This window comes from Aptenodytes forsteri, unplaced genomic scaffold, assembly GCF_000699145.1.
Source record: "Aptenodytes forsteri isolate BGI_AS27 unplaced genomic scaffold, ASM69914v1 Scaffold96, whole genome shotgun sequence".
Classification (NCBI taxonomy): domain Eukaryota; kingdom Metazoa; phylum Chordata; class Aves; order Sphenisciformes; family Spheniscidae; genus Aptenodytes; species Aptenodytes forsteri.
Window position 1 is genome coordinate 7,314,148 of NW_008795029.1, and position 9,437 is coordinate 7,323,584.

A 9,437-nucleotide genomic window follows, 5' to 3' on the forward strand; every position below is an offset into this window, starting at 1 on the left:
CCCTAAGAACCAGCTAAGTGAAGAACTCTAAGCTGAATAATAAATAACATTTAATATCATTAGATTATTTGAGTAATTAAATAGACATAAAAAAATATTCAGATTATTCCTTCTTTGCTGGGAGCCTTTTCCCTCCAAGTGTTTGGTTCTGTTCCACAAATGTATTTGCCCCCAGTGAGGTATGCCAGCAATTATACTAACTGTCCCACTACTTTTTAGAGCTATTTTGTTTAAGCAAGCAGATACTTCAGCATGAAGACAAAAAGTGAAGTGATGGATTTTCAAGGCAAATCAGTTTCATAGACTAGATTTGAAGACTGTCTGAAATGAGGTTTTTTCTCATTTGATATTTTATTTGTATGTCTCTATTTTGTATTTGGCCACAACTGATACCACTGTTGGAGATACGGGTGAGTCCCTTATTGCCAGTGTTATCGCAACCCTAGAAACGGAAGGCTGGTGATTAACAAAAAGTTGCAAGGAGCTGTGCTTTCTCTGTTTTTGAGAATCAGCTTTGTCCAGGAATGGAGACAGCCGATTAGTTGCCCTCACCAACTCTTCTAACAAGCGCCACACTGATCCAGGAGTAAGAAATTTGTATTTGCCTACCATCGTACTTGCCAGTTGTTGTATTTAGCCTTCTGTTTCTTGAAAAAGTATGTCTTCGAGAGACCTTACACATACTGGGCTACCAGCCTGCACCAAAACAGCGCAAAATAGTTGTGCTGAAAGGACAGATTCTCCGTGCCTAACTTTGATGATTGCTTTATTGACTTTCCCCCCATTTTTAAGTTGCTGTGTATTGGCGGCAGTTTAAGTAGAGTTTGGGGTTTGTGTGTGCAAATACGAGCAATATATGGGGCTCTAATTAAAGAGGAATGTTCCCTGAAAAGACAAAGAGCTCGGGCAATTAAAAGAACAATGTGATTCTGTTTGCATTTTCCAAAGTCAGCAGCAAACTGCCAAATTACCTCAATAAAAACTGAGGCAGAGGTTGCAGTTCTAGACAGCAAATAGCAAGAGGAGGACTGGTTCACTAGTGCCTTACAGCTTGTGGCATTACTCTGAGCAAAGCAAAATTAAAGCATCCACACATCCATGATACTTAGGTCAAATAAAAAGGGTATCATGAGGCACAAGACAAAGGCACCAAGACACCTTGTGTCCCACAATCAAAAGGAAGAAGTTCCTGTAGCTTGAAACACTGAGAGACAAAGGCCATAATTTCTGGAAATAGTTATGAGTTTTCTTTCCGCTTTTGCAGATTTATTTAGAACTTATGTTTTATTACATTTATCTGAAGTAAAACCTGCATAACAGATTTTTGGGTCCTCAGTATACCATAAATCCAGATTGCTAATAATCAGGGGAAAAAAGATAAGGAGACATTTTCCATAAATCTCTTTCTTCCTACAGCTCACAATAACTGTAAGTTATGAGCTTAATTCTAAGCTCTGTGAAGGAAAAGTTCAGTATGATGCTGAAAAAGCGCTAGATCCAAATACAGAGATTTGGGATAACTACCTGAGTATGTCAAAACCTAGTGATGGTTTTGACCTATGATCCCTAATGATCCAATATCAAAGGAAGATGAAAGAACTGGGAACCCCCTACTTGTGTTGTGAAAGCAGTAGTCTATAGGGCTTAACTCCTTGCTTCTCCAAAGGCAACTGTGTTAGTAACATATTTGTGACTTTTTTTCCAAAACTGCATTTGGCAACAAACTGTTTATAGTATTGTTTATGTGAGTGAACAAACATTATAAAAGTACCATACCTTGCATACTAACAAAACTTGGAAATGTTATTGCAATTTCTACTTTAAAAAGCTTAACAGACTTTACAACGTAAACATAGCATGAAATAGCAGCTGTGTGAGATTTGTTTACTAAGACATAGACTTCATTCTTTCACCTCTTGAAAGTTATTTTCATTCTTTTATTAAACCAGAAAACCCATTCTGACCAAGAATTGGCTATTATAATAGCAACAGTAACACTGAACTTATTCCAGAACTAGCACTCACAATAGTTAACACCTACACTAGTTACAGCTGTAAGTGTAAAATTCAGGAATGTCAATATTAAAGTATGGAAATGCTAGAATTGATGTACGCATTATTCTTACAAAACATTGTGAAGCAAGAAAGTACATAAATATACTAGACTCTGAAAAATCCATCGCACAGTAAATATTTTCTGTGTCTTTGAATAATTAGTAAAAATATCTGCCAGAAAACGGAGGGCAAATCCATTTCTAAATACACTTCATTATAAGGTAAATCTTTATGTTGGTCCCAAAATTATTTGTCTATCATATAAGTGTATCCGCTATTTTAGTCTAATAGTTTTTCTTGAGATAAAGAAGCACGTAAGTGAACTCAAATAAACTTTCTTATTAAATACTTCAGTTATTTTTGGTTAAATGATAATATAAAAATCCGACCTACCATCTGGAAAATTCAGAAAGCAGAGAAGTGGCTTGCTCTCTGTGGCTGGGTCCTTTGCACTGACTTCTCTGCTGTAGCTTGTACCAGATATTACCGGGAACTCTTTTTAACTGGCTTGTGCAATTCGTATCTGTAGGAGCAAGATATACAGCTTCATTTTGAGACACCTCCCACTGAACAGAGCAGAACACACAAATTACTGTAGTAACCTTAAGTACTTATCAGAGGTAACATCTCATAGTTCCAGTTAATCAGATATCTTTTACAAATAGCATAGGTTTTCCATTAATCACAAATTATTCCATTTTAGCATGATTACACTGCAATAAATGTGCTGGCTGGTTATTGGCTTTCTCACACACCTGGGGAGAACAAAGAAGGGACACTCAGCCGGCAGAGGGTGCTTTGAAACGGATTTTGTTTGCAAACAAGTGACAACTTTGCCTGCTCTAGTCAGGCAGCAGCTCCTGGAGAACAGCTCTAAAAGTCACTGGAGCACCACCAGGAATGGCTTTTAGTGAAGGAAACTGCTTCACTGAAGCTAAGCTGATAAAAAAGGCTGCTACATCAGCAGCTAAATTAAGTCTCTGAGGGAAAGAAGGGGGCAGAGCAGTTCCACAGGAAATCCAGAAGCAACTCCGGGAGAGCAAGAGGGAGAGGGAGAAGTCACCACAGTGGTGGATGTGACCCAGTGTACAATGACCCACAAGAGCAGTTATTCAGGAGGCCATATGGGCCACCGAATGTCTGAAAGACATTTTTAGGGAGCACTGTTCAAAACTGCTGAGCAGCCTTCCAAGCATCAGCGCTAAACCTGGACCCATCAGACCAGAGGTCCCAAACTATCCCGTTCCTGTGCAGCAGCCAGTCTAAAGGTGTAATTTCAGTACCAAATCAGTCAAATTCCAGGGGACAAATCAGCTTTGTACATCTTAGCAGAATAACCCCTAAAGACAGTTTGAGAATTAACTGTTCATTCTTTCTTTAACCAAACAAGAAGATTTTATGCTACAGTCATTCAAACCCTTATTTTTCCCTGGCAGAGTTATGAATACCATTTAACACTTCCAGTGCTCCTGGGACTCTGCAGTCGGCGTGTAACAGCTCCACATCAATACTCAAAGATGTAGCAATTATAATCCAGTATGCAAACATCTTACTGATGTCACACCCATGCTTTCCCCAGTTCTTGGTATAGCATTTCCTTTGAAGTGGTCGGGGGGTTGCACTTCCCATATGACACAGAAAATGCAAAAGAGCTAAAAAAACCCCATGCAACAATGAAATCTCACAATGCTTTGGTCAGCTGGTCAGGGTCAGCTCAGATCCTTACTTTGAAAAGTTCATAAACCACTCCCTGCTCAGGTTCGTGCAGTTTCATCGGAATCAAAGCCTTCCTCATTTCCTGACACCATTCACTAGAGACTCAGGCAAAAAGTCTGCAGTAACCATCTGCATTCAGTGGTAGATTCAGCGTCCTCTCACCATGACGTGCCAGGTTACTCCAGGGAAATGTTAAATACATTCAGGTCAAGCTAACTTCCATTGCTTGGATACAGAATTAGTTCTTCTATCATAAAGTCCACTGGAACTTCAATCAGAGATGCTCATTGTGTTGCTCCGTACCTCAGAAGAGCCCTTCATCCTGTACTCCATTCCCCATGCCCAGGTTGTTCCCAGATCATGATGTAGGCGGGAAACTGAGCTCCTGGCTAAGGGGGATAGTTGCCAGTTGAGCAAAAGCCATTCTGCAGCTTCCATAAGAAACTACAATCAATGTTGAATGCTTCGTAACTTTTGACCCAACTTCTAAAAAAAATCCTATTTGGTAAGTATATGGAAAAATGTGCTTACAGAAATATGTCAAGAAATTTGAGGAGTTAGATGCATCATGCTCCCTTGACAGCCTTGACAGCATTGCACTCCAACAAGCAAGACAATAATCTGTTCTCCAAGCAAAGAGGTCAAGAAGTAATGGGCTTAAACTGAAGCAGGGAATAGTTAGGCAAGACAGCAGGAGAAATCTTTTAACAGGAAAGATAGTGAAGCACTGGCAGAGTTTGCTGGGAACCTAGTGGAGCTGCCACTAGGTGTTAGACCGTGAAGAAAAGTCTGGTATTGGTATCCAGATGCTGTAGATGGCCCCACAGGTCCTTACCAGGACTAGGAATAAAAGGCCCAAAGACTCAGCTGTCTGTGATTCAATGGCTGGTTTTGGTGCAGCATGGCTGTATGAACTTAACTCAGTTGTGTTGGCAAAATTACTCCTGAGCTGTGAAAGGTATGCAGGTTAAAACCGTGCTAGATACAAAAAGTGAAAACCCAGATCGTTTGAAGTTTGAAGTTATTGAGATCATAAGAGTTAGGAGTTCAAGCATTCAAGAGGAAAAATGATGACACAAAAAAAGATAAAATCCTGAGACAAAAAGCAGAGATAGGAAAACAGCAACTCAGCAACATCAGGGTTCACTCTGTTCCAAGAAACAGTGCTCAGCCTAGCAGCGTATTAGTCCTAGCTGTATAATACCTACCTCTGTCAGCCAGGATATAATTGCTGTGTACATTTTTTGCACCCTGCTTGCAGACTGTTATTACACACAGTAGGGGACACCCGGACAGAAGTGACCCTGGCAAGGAAGGTTTCACTATCTACATTTGTTGAGGCCAACCTAGGGAGCACTGGTGGAGTTAGCAAATGGTCGGATGGCAGGGGAAGCTGTTGCTGGGTGTGTCCACACCCATGGTAGGTCTAATGTTTTTTAGCTGGTGGGGATCCACCCTACCGAGGTTGCAGTGTCGTTCCTGTTCCTCTGTGTTGTGGTACCTTACTTGCGGCTAGCATAGGCACCTCACGGTTTGTGCAAAAGGGAAATCAGAAAGATTTTTCAAGGGTTATAATATTCTGAGGGGGATGGACTCCTCTTCCCCCAAGGTAGGAGTTGTCCCTGGTCTTTATCATTAATCATGCAGTCCTGTTACCCCCCACATTGTGATAAAGATGAATGGGCTGGTCCCCAAATAGCTCTGCTGGTTCCTTTCATTGAGAAGTTTGAGACAGTTATCCCAAGAAGACACTGTTTGGGAGTACATGACTAACCAGAGTGTATTTGGTTTATGTGGCAAGACTTGGGGGGGTGCAGGGGTGGCTTCTGTGAGAAGACACCAGGAGCTGCCCCCATGTTGGACAGAGCCAGTTTCAGCTGGCTCCAAGACAGTCCCACCACTGGCCAAAGCTGAGCCCATCAGCGACATTGGTAGCGCCTCTGTGATAACATTTAAGAAAGGGTAAAAAATGCTGCACAGCAACTGTGAGAGAGGAGTTAGACAATGTGAGAGAAACAACCCTGCGGACACCAAGGTCAGTGGAGGAGGAGGGGGAGGAGGTGCTCCAGGCGCCAGAGCAGAGATTCCCCTGCAGCCTGTGGAGAAGACCATGGTGATGCAGGCTGTCCCCCTGCAGCCCATGGAGGTTAATGGTGGAGCACATATCCACACTGCAGCCCATGGAGGACCCCACACCGGAGCAGGTGGAGATGCCCTGAAGGAAGCTGTAGCCCATGGAGAGCCCACGCTGGAGCAGGCTCCTGGCAGGAACTGGGGCCATGGAGAGGAGCCCACGCAGGAGCAGGTTTTCTGGCAGGACCTGTGGCCTGTGTGGGAGCCACAGTGGAGCAGTTCATGAAGAACTGCATCCCGTGGGAAAAGTCCACATTGGAGAAGTTTGTGAAGGACTGTCTCCCATGGGAGGGACCTCAGACTACAGCAGGGGAAGAGTGTGAGGAGGAAGGAGCGGCAGAAACAAAGTGTTATGAGCTGACGGCAACCCCCATTCCCTGTCCCCCTGCGCCGCTCAGGGGAAGGAGGTAGAAGAGTTGGAAGGGAAGTGAGCCTGGGAAGAAGGGAGGGGTGGCGGGAAGGTGGTTTATAGTTTTGTTTTATTTCTTCCTATGTACTCTGTTATTAATTGGCAATAAATTAAATTAATTTCCCCAAGTTGAGTCTGATTTGCCCATGACGGTAATTGGTAAGCGATCTCCCTGTCCTCATCTCAACTCATGAGCTTTTCATAGTATTTCCTCCCCCTGTCCTGTTGAGGAGGGGGAGTGACAGAGTGGTTTGGTGGGCCCCTGGCAGCCGGCCAAGGTCAACTGGCATGGCAGGGTCCCCCACAACAGTAGGTGAGGACATGCATGTGGACAGAAAAGGATTAATAAGAATTTAAGTGTTACAAAGCCATCAGTATTTTCATCATACTCATCTTTCTCCTTCATCACACCAAGGCAGACCTATCAAGTCTCTTATCAGGTTTTCAGCTCCACAATAGTTGCCAGCTAGTGTATTAAAGTTCAGAGGATGCAAAATGGAGGTGAGAGTATCTTGAAGGAAGCAATTGGCTAAAGTAACAAGAATTATATCTGCCCTTTTTAATGCAGCTGGCTTGTATTTACCTTTGGGTTGCACATTGCTTTGTTACTTGGGAAGTTAATTGATCACCAGCAGTTTAGAAAAGATCTTAACAATGCTGGTTACGCTTGTCAGGCCAAGGACGATATTCAAACAAAAATCTTAACATCATCACCAAAGCCTTTGTATATTAAAACCAGATTCCCTTTCTAAAGAAGTTCTCAATTTCTCTGCTCCATGCCTTGCCCCAAAAGGAAAGCAGCTGCGCTGCCATCCCACAGAGGCTGGCTACAGCCAGTCAAAATGAAAATAACAGCAGCTGTTCTGAATGTCATCGGGCCGCCAGCAGGATCTCCGTGGGGAGACCACAAAGCCCACCAGAGGGAGGATCGGTGCAGTACATCTGTTGATCTTATGGAAATAAAAATACTCTGCTGAGTCCCCAGCATCTTCCATTCCCACAGGTGGTCCTGTGCTTGGATGCCAGAGTGCCTTACAGTACAGAGATGAAAGTTAGCCTGAGCAGGCGAGTATCTTTGGGCAAGAAACCTATCCAAAGTTTATCCACAGAAGAAAAGCTGAATAAACCAGCCCTCCTGTGTTCAAATAACTTCGGGGCACAGACAAGATGCATCTAAGTGAAATCTTCCAAATTTTAAGTCAAAGACCACTAGATCCAAGAAGTCATTGCTTGGTGCAACAGCATAGACTAATTCCAGAAGTCCCAGACCCTTACAGCCAACCCTCCCCTCGGAGTGCACAGGAAGCTAACCTCCTCCTGTGCAGCACCCACTCTATTTCCCATTACTGTGGAAACAGAAGATTATTCAGCGCATCATTGTTGTTCATATCTGACCTCTTCCCTGAGAATAAGGAGTTTTTTCTTAGGAAGAAACTTCTACAAATACATGGAATTCTGGAAATCATAACTTGGATGAAAAGACACAGTTCTTACTAATTTACACAACTAAAACAAATTGTGTTTCTCTGAAAAGTCATTGAAGATAATTTGCTGGCAAAGGATATTGTTTATAATGACTTCTTACGAATAACGTAAGAACAAACAATGTTTGTTCCTTAATGTATATGAATTACTGGAAGTTAATGTCTTACTGATAAAAGAGGGTCATGACATACTGACAGCATGCAGGAGCAGAGCTTTAGTTGTAAAAATTATTTACATTTTTGATAATATCACTATTTAAGAAAATGTCTTATTTTGTCTATAGGTTATGGACTGGGTTTTTAGAAGAACCTTTTCTGTGATAATTATCTCATTGTATTTACTATCAGATCTGGCTGCAACTTGGAGCTTGCATTCCCTGAAAGTTTAAAATATTTTGGAAAGAAAAACAAGGCTTCTCACAAAAATTAGAACTTCTGAACATTTCCTATGAAAAGGAAACGTCACCCAACTTCTTTTTTCTAGAATAAAAAAAATCAACATTTTTGTTAGTTTTTCTGCAGTTGAAGCAGCCAGATGTCCAGACCCCAAAGAGTCCCCTGCCAGAGTTCAGAAATCCTTAAGAGCACCTAATCTTTAGACCTTAGAGCACCTGTCAAAGTAGGGCGGGCTATGACCATGAAAACCTTCTCTGGCCTTGGCTCCCAGCAGCTAGTTACACGGAAACTAGGACAGCGTATGTCAGCAATCGGGCTGTTTATTGTAGAACTGTATGTACCCAGTTTGGCCAGCTGCAAGAAATTTTGATAATATAGACAGTTGCCTATCTCTGTAAGCCGTAAAGACACCACATGGCATGCAGAGTTCCTTTCAGCACTTATTACCTGAGGTTTCAGGCTTGTTTCTTTCACCATGAAAATATAAACTCAACACAACCTTTTTTCTCTCCCCTCACTAACAAAAACTCCTCTGTTTATGGAAAACCTTCTTGCAGCTCTCCACATGATTTTCTGCAAGTTTTCCTGGGAGGTGAGCTGTTCCAGGAACCAAGCTGCTTCTCCCATCAATCTAAAAATGAGCTATTTGCTCTCATCTGTGGTCACCATGCCTACTCCTCCTGCATAACACAGACTAGGTGTATCAATTGCTTACCTTTCTATTCACCCCCAGGACAAACTCCTCATTTCTGTAGGATTCTACATGGAAAACAACCTGTATGTAACTACGGCCTGTAGCAATCCCAGGCAGGTCTTCACCAGGACTACTTCACAGATTTGAGAGGTCTTTGTGTACAACGATTTGGCCCAACAGGTGCCTATAAAAAGCAGCAGTTGCTGGGAAGATACAGGAGAAGCCATACCTCATCTGCTTTCCCTGTAGGATGCGGGAAGTATATGGGCAACCCACTACTACATGGGAATTCAGTGCTGAATGGTGGAGTCCCTTCACAATAGGCAAACATTTTTCAAAGCCATTTATTCTTTGGACTTTTGGCCCATCAATGCCTTTTGGGCAGCAGGTCTCAGAGGCAGTGGAGCACAAGCTCCCCCAGAGCCTCTGTGAGGAGATTAACCCACAGCTAATCAATGCCTACACTAGAAATAAGAATCCTCAGTATGTATTCAGCCAGAAATGGAGGTCAGTTCATGTCTGGTTTTTTATCCAAGTGTTTGATTGGAAA